We start from the raw sequence: 15,462 nt of genomic DNA, 5'->3' as shown, positions 1-15,462 counted from the left end.
CACAGTAACTCTGCTCCCTTCACCCAGAACGGCCCCCATGGCCGGCATGCTCACGCTGCCCAGGCCTCGCTCTTTACAGTTCACGCAGTGAGCGCCGAGCTTCCTGCTGAGTGGGTGGGTTGTTCTTAGTTGCCGCTAATGAGGAGTCCATTTCCAGTCCTGCCACAAGCAGAGTCTGTCCCTGGTGCTGGAGCCACAGGATAGAGCATGAGAAGAAGCTAGTCCTTCAAAAACGCCCAGGAGTCCCAAGGGATGGGCCATGGGCAGGCATGCAAGGGAGCACGGGAGGAGAGGGAGCCTTGCCTCCGGGCGTCATGGGCAAGCATCTACCTCCCGAGGTAGATCCTAGCTGGACTGGGGTCCCATCTGTCCTTGACTCTCTGTCTTAAAGTCATCAGCAGTTTCTTGGAGAGAAAAGTGGGAAACAACATCCTAAAACACCTTTTTAGAACGTTTGTCTGTGACTTTGTAGGGTGAGCCCTCATCGTCCTCATCTGCCCGAGGAGAGGCCCTAGCTGCCTTACAACCTGTTGTCCGCAGATAGCTGACCTGGGTCGATCTGAGACCACCTGGACCTAAGAGCGGGAGTAATCAAGTAACATGCCCAGCCCCCCAAGTCTGAGGGAGGTCACACATGTCATGTTCTCGTCAGTCACCGTGGGTGAGGCTGGGATGGCAGGAGGGCTCATGCCCCAAGGGAAGTGAGTGGCCTTGGTCTTAGAGCCTGCACTTGGCAGGAGTGAGGTCAGGGTTCTGCCGGTGTAGGGGGCGGCAGAGCCATCCCTTTGTCACAGACCTTGTTGGCCCAGCTCCCACACTGAATGAGCAAAGCCAGGATGCCCCCGTGTTCATTTGTAGCAAATGACTGTGACTCCCTGTCCCGGGGGCTAGAGTTCTCCCACCATGCAAAACCAGCCCTTTCTCTTCTGGGCAGCCAATTCATAAACAGGACTCTAATTTCTAACTGTGGAATGAAAATACAACCACGGTAGGAAGCAGAAGCCTGCAGAGGCCCCGCCCTGTGCAGCTTTCTGGATGATGGGGTCAGATGCTCTCACAGCAGAATGGGGCTCGTTGATAGGTGCACTTGACAAAAAATGCTTTGTTAGAGGATTCTGTTCGTTCAAAATAATGCCTTTGAAATAATTTTTGAGCATTTCTTTTTTTATTCTGCACATTCATTTAAAAACGGTTTTCAAAAAAAGAGAGACCGTGTGTCTGATGAGATGGTTTGGAAAGCACATCCCCCAGCAACAGGGAGGTTTCAAGGACAGAATTTCTGGGGGCCCCGGGGCCCTTTCTCTCCCCGTCTTGGGTGGGCGCCCTGGGACTCCAGCCCAGTGTCTGTGTGTGCTGCTCCAAGGCCTCCTTCTGAGCCAAAGGTAGATTGGACCTCCGGCCGTGGGTTTTATTTTTATCTGGCTAAGAAGTGCTTGCCTCATTTCTGCCTATAATCGTCAAACTGCAACTCTGCTTTTAAAATACTTTTTTTCAACACCCAGGAAAGCCACAAACAGTTACCTCGTGAAAGTCTGTTTCTATTGGTCTCCCTGTCCACCCTCTATCCCCCTAGCCCCTTCCCCAAGTGTCCTTCTGACTTGCTGTCTCCCTTGATGTGTGTGTGGTTCCTGGCTTTGTCCCTGGGGAGTCTGTGCTGGGCTTTGTCCCTGGGAAGTGTGTTGGCTCCCTTTGTCTTCCTGAAATCTTTCCCTCTAGTTTATGGCTCTAGCTCAGACCTCTGCTCAGAGCTCAGAGCTCCAGACCAGCAGCTGCCCCCTGTTTTTCTGACATCTCCACTTGGGGAGCAGAGACATCCCACATCAGCATTTCCCATGACCTTCACCTTGCTGAGAGCCAAACTGTTTGTGGGTCACACTTGGAATGGCAAGCACTTAAGAGTCACTTTTGACTCTTTCCTTCTCCATCACAGGGCTCTGTCTTACTTGGGAGGTCCCAGCTCCACTCACGTACCCCCCCTACCTTTGCTCTGCCAGGGCCAGCGACAAGCTGCCATCACCTCTCATCATAACCAGGCAGGGGTCTCTTGGTGGCCTCTTCCATCATATCTTCTCCCCATCTGATCCCCCGCTCTACGACTCCAGATAGAATGTGATCGTCCAACCCTTCTTGAAAGTGCTTTCCTGCTGGTGGCTCCTAGGAAGGAGACCAACATCCTTAACCCGGTCAGACATGAGGATGTGTGCCCTGCCCACCTCTCCGGCTTGGCCTCCCTGTCTTCGCCTTTCCTGGAAAAAGCCACAGTCTCCTCTGTGAACTCCTGCCTGCCTTTCAGGGAGGGATCTGGGAAGCCTCTCCTGGCTTTCTGAACTCTGCCTGCATGCACGAGGCTGTCCTGATAGAAGGCTCATTTGGAGTGTGTGCTCCAAGAGGGCAGGCGGTATCTCTTTCCCTCGTTCCATGTTCCTAGCCGCTGGCACCTTACCTGGCATGAAGCTGCTCCGTTAATATTTGGGAATAGAGGGAGCAAAAAGAAGGAGGCAAGGAAAGGAAAAAAAATTAAACATTCCTCTGGCTATATCTACCTTCATCTCTCCACCTCACCGCCTGGGTGGCTCAGTTGGTTGGACGACTGCCTTCGGCTCGGGTCATGATCCTGGAGTCCCGGGATCGAGTCCTGCGTTGGGCTCCCAGCTCTGTGGAGAGTCTGCTTCTCCCTCTGACCTTCTCCTCGCCCATGCTCTTTCTCACTGTCTCTCTCTCAAATAAATAAATAAAATCTTAAAAAAAAAAAAGGTATATTGCTTTTTTGGTTCTCTCACTAGGTTAGTGCTCTCAACTGAAACAAAAATGTTTCCTTCCCAAAATTTACACTAAATAAAACTCACCACCCCACCCACAAACTCTCAAAGTTCAAGAAGCACAAATAACATCTTCAGACTCCAAGAGAAAAGATAAAAAGTTATAAAATAGAAGTTTGATCAGAAGCTAATACCCCTGATAACAGCTCTGGGAGGATGGAAATGGCATGATTGAGAATGTATTTTGGCCTCTTGCAGATAGGATACCTACATTCGTTTATTCACTGGGCAAGTATCTGAGGGCCTGCCCTGTGCCAGCTACAGATGTGAATAAAGCAGTAGTTGCTTTCCAACTCTTTTCTTTCCTGCAACTCACAGGAGGAAATGCATATTCGCTGCTACTCGATGTATACAAATGTTCAGATAACGTTTCGTGAAGCAGTAACTTGATTACATGAGATGCCTTGGTGTTTTCCAGGCTATTTGTCTTCCTTTTTTAAAATCGGAATGCTGGTCATGGCCAACTAAATTAATTTTGTGACCCACTACTTAATCATAGCCCTTAGTTTGAAAGACCCTGAATAAAACATAGGCCCTTCTGGTAAGGAAAGCCGCTCACGCTCTGTGTGGGTGCATGGCAGCCGGAAGTTACGCGGGGTGAGCAGAGAGCCGTCCTCCAGCTGGGGTGGGACTCTAGGACACTGTTCTTCAGGACCCGAAGGCGGCACATTGAACAGACCCATCTGCCTGCCTTCTTAGAACAACTCAACTTGAAAATTTGTTGTTTGAAATGAGTTACTTCATTTTCAGCAGGGGAAACCATCGATCAACCATTCTTAACCCCAGGGTCTAAGAACAGGCTTGGGGTGGTTTTATGGAAACTGCTGTGTATGAGGGCATGGAGGGGATGGGGTACAGTTTTCATCAGATTTTCAAAGCATTTGGGAATAAAAAGCATTAAGAACCACTGCCCTAGAGGTCTTTTTTTTTTTTTAAGATTTTTTTATTTATTCATTTGACTGAAGGATAGAGGGGGAGCAGCAGAGGGAAAGGGAGAAGAAGGCTCCCTGCTGAGCAGGGGACACAACGTGGGGCTCGATCCCAGGACCTGGATCATGATCTGAGCCGAAGGCAGACGCTTCACTGACTGAGCCACCCAGGTGCCCCCAGAAACCTGAGTTTCTGATATTGGTGGGAAACTGTAGCCAAGAGGATGGGTTTTAGCCTTCGCTTCCTCCTGCGTCCTCCCTGTCATCCTTCTTCTCTCATTAACCTCACGCCTATCATAGGGTCCTCAGTCACACCTCCAGCAGCCCCGGGCCAGCAGCAGGAGCCTCCCCTGGCCTGGCCGCTGGACCTGAGCTCCGTAGCTCTGGCCTTGTCAGCAGCAAGGCATTTTCCACTTGCTCTCCACAAGGGATGGGACGTTAGCCTCCTGCAGGTTTAATAGTCCATCACCATGTCCCTGCTGTACTTCTCTCTTAGATGCCCTTTGTAAATCCTTTCAGACAATCCGATGGAATTTCTAGCCATTAATTGTCCTCGATTAGAAAATCACTTTCCCAGACCATAAACCCTTGGCAGTTAGCAGGTCTGGCTTCATGGCTGTGCAGGACCCAAGGTCGATTTAATGCTCTGCTGTCGCTGTCTTGAAATTCTTGCGAATTTTTTTTTTTTTAAGAGAGAAAAAGAGAGTGTCCTTGCGTGTGCCAGGGGTGGGTGGGGAGGAACAGAAGAAGAGAGAGAGAGACAATCTTAAGCAGGTCCCACATCCAGCACAGAGGTGACCCAGGGCTCGGCTTGGGGCTTGATCTCACAACTCTGAGATCATGACCTGAGCCAAAATCAAGAGTCAGATGCTTAACCGACTGAGCTATCCAGGCACCCATCTTATGAATTTTTCTATAAGATGCCCTATAGGGTCATTTTGCAGTGGACCCCACAAATTATGTTGGTAATCCTGACCACTAGAGAGAACCTTTGACCTCTTCTTTTGAGTGCCTTGTTTTAAAAAAGTAATTGACGATCCACTGGCTAGACCAGGGTGACTCAGGGAAGTGCTGGCATGCTTCTCGTGAACAACAGCCACCAGTGAGAAGACAACCCACTATGTTTAGCTTCTGAGAAATCAGTGCTGATCTGATTCTGGTGGGAGGGGGAGTATTTATGTAGCACTTTGTAGTCTGAAGGCTTTACAGCCTCTGGTTCCTTCTGGGCCTACCCTGGGTCTATAAGAGGACCAGTTCTTATCAATTATTTATAGTTTCTGCTGCTGAAGCCTGCCAGCACTTCCTAATCTTGTGCAAGACAGACTCAGTTGACTTCAATCTCTGACATTTGTATTCAGCCCTATGATCTTAATATTTGAATTGGAAAGAACCTTGACAGTAGTATATCCAGCTGCTGGGACCCACAGACCTGCCTAGGGGACATTGCTAAATCAGCCTTTAGGGTTAGGTCACAGGTCCTTTCTCCTGAGAACCCAGTGGCCTTTCAACAGGGCTCCCCCAAGCTGTCACTTGACAAGAGCGGGATACCATACATACTGGGATCTTAACTTGGGACTGCTTGGAATAATTACAGGGAACATTTACTAGCTGGTTGTAGTATGGGGGGGTGGCAGGGGGGTTGTAAGCAGTGGGCCATTTTAGAAAATGCAATATAATGGGGAAACTCAATATATAAAACCAATAGAGGTTTGTCTCCTCTAGTTGAAAGGGAAGAAAAAGTGAATGACTAGGGGGAGGGACCTCCCAGCACCCAAGGAGCTCATTCTGGAAACGCAGCAGTTCTGTGTCCCATCAAGGCTGCACCCAATGTGGAGGCCCCAGCACGGGAGCCGCACAGGGAGTACAAGCACAGGGCTCATGGGATCTTATTTGCTTTGGGTGGTCCTTCTAGCAGCCATGTGGAGCACACATGGATGGGGCGCCCCCGGAAGTTTTGACAGTGGTTCACAGAAGAGCTGATAAAGGCATGTGCACTGCAATGGCCTTCAGAGACGGGGGCAGAAGCATGAACAAAACAGCAGGATACAGCGGGCAGTCCCGTTGGCCAGCTGCATATGAGGAACGGGCAGAAAGTACGTTCTCCACCTTGGGCAGCCAGATGCCTCGAGGGCACCATTTGCTAAGACAAAGCCAGTGGTGAGGAGAAGAGTGAACAGGGAAGCATAATGAATGTAGCTTTGGACCACTGAAGGTGAGGTGTCTACAAGACCGGTAGGTAGGAATGCCTAGTGGGCCGTTGGAAGGATAGCAAGAGCTCAGTCAAGGTGAATGTATCAGTAAGAGAAGTAAAGGAGCTTGGGGTGAGTGACATCCAAACACACCCTTAGTTCCTTGTGCTCAATAGGAATGACTGGGTTACCTACCCTCAACGGTACCCTCCCAAACCTGGATGTTTGCACCAGATCACCAAGCATTGAACCAAAGGGACAAAGGGACTGTGGACTCTCAGGCACATGTCCGGGAATGCCAATCACACAAGCAGCTGGGGACGCAGATACTTGAGGGGCCGAACATCTGCGCAGAGTGACAGCAGCTGTGAGGATTTGGGAAAACCCTACTGGGGACTTCTGAGCATCAAATATCCCTTCAGCCCATCTGAGTCTGGCTTTTCTTCTATTCTGTATTGCGAAGTAGGGCAGCCGGGACTATCCAGTAGGATAACTGCACTGAGCCTCCAGAAGGCCTTAACTCTGAGCGTGCTGGGCAGGGAGGGTGACTCAGGGTCCCACCTTTTCGAAATGCAAAATTGGGGACAATTACGAATATTACAGATATGAATATTGGCCACATGACTAAAGAACGGTTACAGGGGGAGCACGGGCCCCTGTCACTCTCCGGTCCCACATCTGTGTTCATCATCTCGTAACACATAGCCATTAGTGGTAGCCACGAGACACAGCGTGGACACGGGTATATTACTGGATGAGCTATTACATGGGAAAGCACCCTAAAATATATAAAGCACAGTACATATTTGCCATCCTTTCCTTGCACTGGTCTTCTGTTTTAACCCTACTCGTCATAAAGTTGGGTCTACAGTTTCAACTTAAGAGAAATAAAATGTCTCAGAAGCTTTGCAAAAAGATTTCATTCTGGGTAATTTTTTTAAGATTATTAGTTTGACCACATCAGAGTTTGTTACGCAAGGGACTCATCATCAATTCCACTGAGTCATTGTATCCTGCTCATCGACACAGCTCTGTGCCCGAGACGACATCAGGTCTTTGCTACAAGATCATAGAAGGGCTTACTCCAGAAAAGCATTCCCATCAGGAGCACAGGTTTCCAACCATATATGTCCATAGTCAAATTGACAGCTTTTTTTTTTTTTTTAGATTTTATTTATTTATTTGACAGAGAGAAATCACAAGCAGGCAGAGAGGCAGGCAGAGAGAGAGAGGGGGAAGCAGGCTCCCTGCTGAGCAGAGAGCCCGATGCGGGACTCGATCCCAGGACTCTGAGATCATGACCTGAGCCGAAGGCAGCGGCTTAACCCACTGAGCCACCCAGGCGCCCCCAGCTTTTTTTTTTTTTTAAAGATTTTACTTATTAATTCGACAGACAGAGATCACAAGCAGGCAGAGAGGCAGGCAGAGAGAAAGAGGAGGAAGCAGGCTCCCCGCTGAGCAGAGAGCCCCACTCGGGGCTGGATCCCAGGACCCTGGGATCATGACCTGAGCCGAAGGCAGAGGCCTTAACCCACTGAGCCACCCAGGCGCCCTCAAATTGACAGCTTTTGAAGAGCCTTAGAATCATCAGCTTTACATGTGTAATGTGCCCACGAGATAAATCACTTCTGAAACCCTTATTCTCAAACCTTCATTTTGGGCTTCAAAACCACAGTGACAGGACATGAAAGAACGTGACTGAAAAGTGTGGGAACGTGAGGAAATCAGCAACAGGACATCAAAAGTGGTTCTTGACCCGGACCCAGCATGGAGCATCCAGGGCCTTGGCAATTCCACCTGCTCCTGGCTTCACTCTCCTCACCTGTACCCGGGCACCTGGTTGCTTCTCTCCCAGGGCCGGTGTAAGATAAGCGAACGCTAACAAGGACTAAAAATCAGAAAGCCCTACAGATGTTCAAGTCATTCTGATGTCAGGTGATGTTGATATTGATTTCAAGGCCTGGAATTACTAGAGAGGCATGGAGAAGTTTCTGAGGGGTGTTGGTTGATAGCATGAGCTTGTTTTTTCAGACTCAGAAGATAGTTTTATTCTGTGGAGAATGAAGAGGAATTCCCAGACAGCGTTTCTGGCCCTGCAGACCCACAGACAGTGGGGAGCCAAGGCTGAGCGGGGTCTGGGCAGGCTCGTAGAATGACTGCCAGGAAGTAAGACTTCCTGAATGCCCAGGCACTGGCTTATTTCAGAGTTTCACCACACAGCAGGGACCACCCATGCCTCAAGACGGTTGTCTTGAGGATATGCAAATTTGAACTTACATTACTGATTTTGTCAAAATGAGCCAGAGCTCTAATCCAGCAACTAAATTCCAGGAAGCTCAAAGGGCTCAACAGTGGGGCTCTCATCTGAGTCTTCCCGAGGCCAGAGATGCTGGGACAGCGAGACCGGAGAAGGCAGTGCCATTTGCCTGCCTCATTGGAACTGACACTTCCTAGGCTGCCCCTCTAGGACCCCAAATTTAAGAATTCTTTCCTTCTACCTCATAATGGGTTGATTCACTTTTTAAAGTCATTGTATTTCTATTACCTTTCTTATATCTCTTTTCAAAAACTATTTGTATTACAAACTAAATTGTCTTTTCCTGCCTTCCTCCCCATTTTGGGGAGATACTATTTCTCTTTGCTTCTCTGGAAAGACCTTCATTTTCCCCCCTCTTTTCAAGTTTTGTTGTCATCTTTGTTTCTCAGCCATAGGTCTCCCTCATGGCACAGCTGCTTCCAAAGGCTGGCTTCTCCCCTGCGTGCTTCCCCTCCTTCTAGAAGCAGAAAATTCCCCCAGCATTGGAAACCAGCCTTACAAACAGAAGTTAAGCAAACTGAGACAATTCAAGGAAATAGAAATGTGTACAGATTGCCATTGGGGGAGCTAAAGGCACCTTAGTTTTGTGTTGTCAAGTCCCCTCCCTCAATGCCCAAAAAGACTCAGCACTGTGCCGGTTAATGGAGAAGCTAGAGCAGGGGTGGGGGGTGGGGTGCAGATGAGACCATGCTTTGATTCCACATCACCGCCCAAGGTGACTTTAAATTGCATTGTAAAGTTTACAACAACTCTACATTTACTTGTTGGTTTTACAAGGGAAGTTTTAGTTTTTTAACCAATAGAGCTAAAAGCTGTAGAATCTTAATTTATAGGCCTTTTGCAAGGGCTCAAGACTGGAAAAAATCCATACAGGGACTAAGAAAACAGAGTCATTTTGCATTTTATTTTATAGCTCACAGGGGCCTTGGAGCTTATCGAATTCAACTTTTTACACGTGAAGAAATTGAGTCCCCATGTAGAGATGATAAATGAAGGCCACAAGATTAGTCAATATGATATTACAGGTAGAATTCATCTTCAGATAAGGAGCCTTACTCCTTAGCAGTGGGGTAGAAGACCTTCCCTGATACGTCCCTTTGTCCCAAATAACCCCCAAAGCCCACAGTCGCGATAGATTTGTCAAATCCGTACGTCTCCAAAGGAGACCCCTCTTCTGATTTTCCCTCTGCTGACAATGTGGTCATCATTTGATACATTGGAGGACTTCCTGATTGAGGGCAGGCATCCCCAGACTTGAGCTAGGTCTTGCTGGGTTGCGGGTACCCAAGTTTGCTGCTCTAGGAGGCAAGGGCCGGGCCTTTAGGCCCATCTGATACAGCGACCAGCCCAGGAGGCAGGAACAGGTGGTGGTTTAGGGTTCAGGTTAACACCCGGACTCTAGTGCCAACTTCTCCAGCTGCACTTTCTCATCTGTAAAATGGGCATAATAGTGTCAACCTTACCAGGTTGCCTGAGAAGTAAAGGACACCATTCATGTGAAGTACTGAGCACAGTGCCTGGCAAGGACTCATGGGGATAAAAGTGGGCAAGAGTGAGAGAAGGAGGAGGGAGTGGAGTGAGCGTCCCAGGCTGTTTTCCAGAAACCTAACCAGTCCTTGAACATAGCAGCAAAGCTGTTTTAACTTGGGCCTTACCGAAAGTTTAGAACGGTATGAATTATTTAGTGTCTAAGAAGTGCATGGGAATCATAAAGGCCAGATAACAATATGTACCACTCTAATATTTCATCAATTAAAAAAACAAAAAAAAAAACAAAAGATATCTCATAAGGCAAGATTTTTCTAATTTGGAATGTTGAAAAAAAAAGCCCTAGGTTTAAAGAAAAAATAATTTCCCATTTCATATATTTGAAAACATTTAACTTAACATTTAAATTAACATTTAATTAACATTTAAATTAGGAGTTTTAAATTTCAGTTGTATATTTCCATCTATTTTTTCACATGATTCCCAAGATGCTCTTGGAGGAGGAAATTGGGATTATTCCCCTTCTGACCAAGCTGAGATGCAGCCCAACCAGAGCCCAGAACCATTGTCCGGAAAATGCGGAATTTTCTGGTCCGCGGCTGTCTGGACTGAGGGTATGGGCTTCCTCTATCTTTGCATCGATTCCACTCTTGAGGGCCTATATTAGAGCCAGACTTTGAGGAGATTTTAACCTCTTAAACTTTAAAGCATTGTATTCCTTTCTCGGGCAGCCTTCAAATACAACTTCTGCAAATATTTTTGCCTTAATGTTTCAGTGGATTGTTCTATCCTCGTGCAGTTTTAATACCGCTCCTGTTTTCCTTGTGTTTGGGGTCTTTTTCCTATTCCATTCCTTCCCCCGATCTTCCTTTAGTCGGGGGAGAGACACAGTCTCCCTCCAAACCTGCGGCTCTCGATGGGCAGAGTGTCTCTGGGTGATTCCCTCCTCTGTAAAGTGTGGGCATAGCACCTACCATGGGGCTGTTGTCCAGGATAAATGACAAATGACAAAGTAATCCTAACAGCACATAATACGTGATGACGTAACAGGCAGCCGATGAACGGTACCTTCAATCATCACTAATAATACTATGTTCATTATTATTTTGAGTTTTGAGCTAACAAAGTAAGACCATATTTCATTTTTCTGGGGCCTCCTTCCCCCACTAAAGATCTCAGGGCAGGTGACTTTTTGAAGTTGGCCTGCCTCCCAGCCATAGCATCTGGGTCTCTCAGTCCATCCTCTGGAGCTTTTGATAAAACCTCCCCGCCTCCGTCTGTTAGTGGGAGAAGCCAGAGGCCCTGTCTCGCCATGCGATGACTCACACTGACTGTCCAGTTGGTGCTCTGGTCGACAGCTGCCACCCCTCAGGCTTGTCCGAGTGCTTTCAGATCTCACGGACCCCTGCCTTTTCCTCAGGTTGGCTCGCCCCAAATCTTCTCTTTCACCAGCATATTCCATGTCTGCACCTGGCAACCAGCGATCACTTGGATACCTACCAAAAGCCATTAAAGGCATCTCTTCCTTGGCTTGGTGCCTGTGTGTTGAGTGTCTGCCAGGCTGTTCGGGTAGCTAGAAATGGTTTCTTGCTGCACACTCACCTGGGGAAGGAGGGGAGGACAATTCACAGATGATTACGGGGTAGCGTGGTGCCAAAAGCGCTGAGGTCAGGGCGCCCCAGCTAGCTCCTCGGATCTCCAGTCTTTTCAGAGAACCTTCCATGTTTGTCTGCACCTAGCCCTGACCCTCTGTGCTGTCCCCCTCCCGTCAGGCTCTGTTCCGGTGTGCAGGGAAGGCTGAGTACTGATCCAGGACAGCGCGACAGAACAGGGAATAGCTCCTGGTGCTTTGGAAAGGAACCCTCCAGAAATGCCACAGTGTAGAGACCACTCCCTTCTGGCAGAAGATTCCAAACTTGAGAATCAAGGGCTGTGGCGGCAGCTCCAAAACATTTATTCTTAAAGACTCTCCCACAACACCTCACACCCCCACCGCCACCCCCACCCTCAGGACAGACAACACTTCATTTAACTTTTCCCTGCGGGAAATACACAAACTGACCTCTAGTGACAGCTGTTCAAAACGTCCCAGATGTTGCGGACGCATGCAGCTACCTTTGCCAGCTGTTGGGTCCCCCTTCTCCTCCCTCAGATGACCTCTCGCCCAGGCAGTTCCTGCTTCCCACCGGTTCCCCGAGGGCACGTCATGCACACTTCCTCTTGCTCCAGCTCGGCCTGTACCCTCTTCCTGTCTGCTCCTCTCCCTGGAAACTGAGTCACAGGAGTCTTCCCGTTCAGAACAGCCCCAGGTGCCCCCTGAGCTTCCTCCACTCCGAGCGAGGGCACGTGTGTTCTGAGCAGAGCCATGCAGGACGGGGTGAGCACCCCTTGTCCTGCTTTTATCCCCGACCCATAAAGGGAGGATGCGGTGTGCTTGCCAGCACTGGCGAGAGAGAGCAGACTGCGTGAGATGCTCAAGTAGCTTTTCTCGGCGAGGAGCTCACTCCTTAAGTGCGAGAAAAGTTGGAGTCTGAAAACAAAGCATCGCATCCAATAAGATGAGGAGCATCTTGAAGCCACGGAGTGTTGTTGTTGCTGTTGTGTTCCTTCCTGGCACTGGGCATGGCACCGGGCACCTGCAGAATACTCAGGAAGGGCCACGTGCATTTCGTGGCCGGGAGTCCCGGAGGCAGATGGAGCGGGCTTCGCGCCAGCCTGGCTGTGCACCAGCTGAGCGCGGTGTTGGGCAACACGCTTGCTGGCGTGGACGTCCTCTGGGGAGTATGAGAGTTTATGCAGCCATTTAACCAACATGTATTAAAGACTTAATGTAGCACTGGCAAACACAAGCAAAAAATGAATGATTGTGGAGAAAAGTGGGGGTAGAGTGGACAGGACCTGCTGAAGGCGGCCCATGCCATTTGGGCATCACCAGTGTGTGGTTGGATGAAGAGAGACTTCCCCGCGGTAGAGAATCCATGGAGAGGAGAAGGGGCCCAAGCTGAGCCCCAGCGGGCAGGCCACCGCCGCTAGTCGGGCAGAGAGGGAAGTGGAGGAAGGGGATGGGAAGAGGGCGCTGGGAGAGCCGGCGTTCCCGCCATTCCTGGTTCCGTAGGACCCTCCCAGATGCCATGAGCAAGGGTCTCCTGCCCCTCACCTTCCCCAGCTGCTCTGCCTCCCACCGGAAGACCGGAGTCCCCGCTTGGCCAAGACTTTTCAGCTAGAAAGAAAACAGCCGCCTGCCCCGCTAGCCATGGTCTACCGTGGGCTGCAAAGACCCTGGTGCTTCGAGGGGCCGTGTCCACAGCGCTAGTTACACCTCCCAAGCCCTGGCGTCCTCTGCGCTGAGAGATGCTTGAGGCAGAGGCTCAGTCCACATCGTATCTGGGGTTTGGAAATCGGCTTTCACAGCTGCAATCAGAAGTTCCAACCTAGCATGTCATCCTGTGCCCCCGGGTGTCTACCTCCCATTTCCCTGTTTGGTCCTCATGGATCAAGAAAAAGAGGCTTCTTAAAATGACAGACTCAAAGTCTTAGGAATATCTGGTTGGTTCAGATTTTTTTTCCTTTTTTTGCCTTTCTTTGTGTAGACGTATTCTCGTATAGTCTGTGTAGACCAGTGACTTGGAAGAAATGAGGTGGTTTTGGCACAAGAGTTAACTTTTCCAACTGTGTGGACTGGGCAGCCCACGTTAACACAGGACAGGGGACCGCTGCCAGAGACCCCTTCCCGCAGGTGTCAGCTTCGTACCGGCCAGCAGCTTGTCACGAGGCCAGTGAGCTCTGAAATCTCTTTGGCTCCTCTGTTCACACTGGCCGTTTCTCCGTAACGCACCTTGAGAGCTAGGATGGATATTACAGTTCCTTTACCACCACTGTTCCGAATGTCCCTTGTGCCGTTTTCAAGAAGCAAGCTTGCAGGAGACATAAAATGGGAGATGAGTGATTTATGGCGGGTGACCAGAAAGAAAGGACACTCTGCCTTTCCTGGCTTTGGACTGGCTTACTTACATAGTCGCACCTCCCATAAGCCTCTCTGTATGTTTTTTAAAACATAGATATTTAAAATCTGAAAACTGGGTAGAAGATAAGCTTGGGAAAGACCCCAAGTGAAAAGCTAAGGCGTCCCCTGCCCCCCAGTGTTTTTGGCCCCCGTGGGCGGCAGGCGGTCTAATCAGGGTGAGTGTGTTAGTAGGACACTCCACATAGTCCTTCTGGAAGGAAGATCCGCTGAGCCGCAGAGAAGAGAAGCACTTGGCCATGACTTGCAAGGGGAGGGACAAATCACAATGGCATTACAGACTTTGTATGAAATTCCTGCAGTGAGAAGATGTGAATTTGTCCGCGGGCTTCCGGGGGAGACAGTGTTAGAGTGCCCAGTGTCAACCCTCAGGCGTCCGCGGGGCACCAGGGCCAGCGTATGGGGGGGCCTGGCCTCAGCTTCTGGCCCCACTGCTCCTGAGGGGTCTCCTCCCCTCTTTCTAGGACTCAGTTTGCTCCTCTAGAAAAGAGGGCAACATCATTTTCCTCCTGGAAATGGCTCAAGGCCAGGGGTATCAAGACATGCGACTTCTCTCGACAAACCACAGAACACCGTGTACTTTTTTTTTTTAAATTTAATTAATTTTTTTAATTTATTTATTTATTTATTTATTTATTTATTTATTTGATAGACAGAGATCACAAGTAGGCAGAGACACAGGCAGAGAGGAGGCAGAGAGGAGGAAGCAGGCCCCCTGCCGAGCAGAGAGCCCGATGTGGGGCTCTATCCCAGGACCCTGAGATCATGACCTGAGCCGAAGGCAGAGGATTAACCCACTGAGCCACCCAGGCACCCCAACACCGTGTATTTTTAAAAATGCGCTCCCAGATATTAGGTAACCCCACAACAAGCCTGTAAGAGCATCTTCCCTTTACAGGTAACTTAGCTGAGAATTGCGGACTAAAAAATCTAGTGTGTTACATTGGACGTGAAGATCACAGTTCGATTTTTAAAATACAGTTTTCCTACAACTATTGAAATAGTGGAGACATTCCTTGGGAAATGGTTGTTATGGGATGTGAGAACAAGACGAGGACCCCTCTGTCCTGCCACCCCTGTGACCTCTGTCTGTGGCTACTCACACGCACACACGCACCCCTGTGCATGCATGCGTGCACACAAACAAGACAGAAGACTGTTGTGTGAATCTCGGAGGCTTTTGCAGAAAAGGGAAATCTTTTCTCATCATGATAAGAATTTGAGTTCCCATTCCTTTAAGTTACTGCTTGAGAGGAAGGTGTGTTCCTTGTTTTTTCAAAACAGCTGAGTTCTGTTGGAAGAATCATTCTGTTCTGGAAACATCTTCGTGTTAAGCATTTCCCTGAGTGGTGCATTTGGAAATATGCGGTTGGATGTGATTTTGTGATACAGTTGACCTTGACCAGCACAGGCCAGGACCTCGTGGGGCCGGTGATTTCCTGGGCAGTCCTCCGTAAACACAGCGCAGTGCTGTGAATGTATCTTTTCCTTACAATTTCCTTCATTACATTTTCTTTGCTCTAGCTTACTTTATTGCCAGAGTAGAGTATATAATAATATAACGTGTAAAATGTGTGTTACCCGACTGTGTATGTGATCGCTGAGGCTTCCAAGCAACAGAAGGCTATCAGTAGTTCCATTTCAGGGGAGTCAAAGTTAGATGGGGTTCCAGCTGTGCGGAGGCCAGCACCCCAAACCC

General features: G+C 49.1%; 1 protein-coding gene across 2 annotated transcripts in view; it reads left to right on the top strand.

Moving 5' to 3' along the window:
* The window catches only part of ZDHHC14 (zinc finger DHHC-type palmitoyltransferase 14), a 266,282-nt gene that overhangs the window by 211,643 nt on the left and 39,177 nt on the right, over positions 1-15,462 (top strand). The window lies entirely within an intron of this gene.

The sequence above is a fragment of the Neovison vison genome, chromosome 1, assembly GCF_020171115.1.
Source record: "Neovison vison isolate M4711 chromosome 1, ASM_NN_V1, whole genome shotgun sequence".
In the NCBI taxonomy this organism is placed as follows: Eukaryota; Metazoa; Chordata; class Mammalia; order Carnivora; family Mustelidae; genus Neogale; species Neogale vison.
This window is presented reverse-complemented; position numbering and strand designations above follow the sequence as displayed.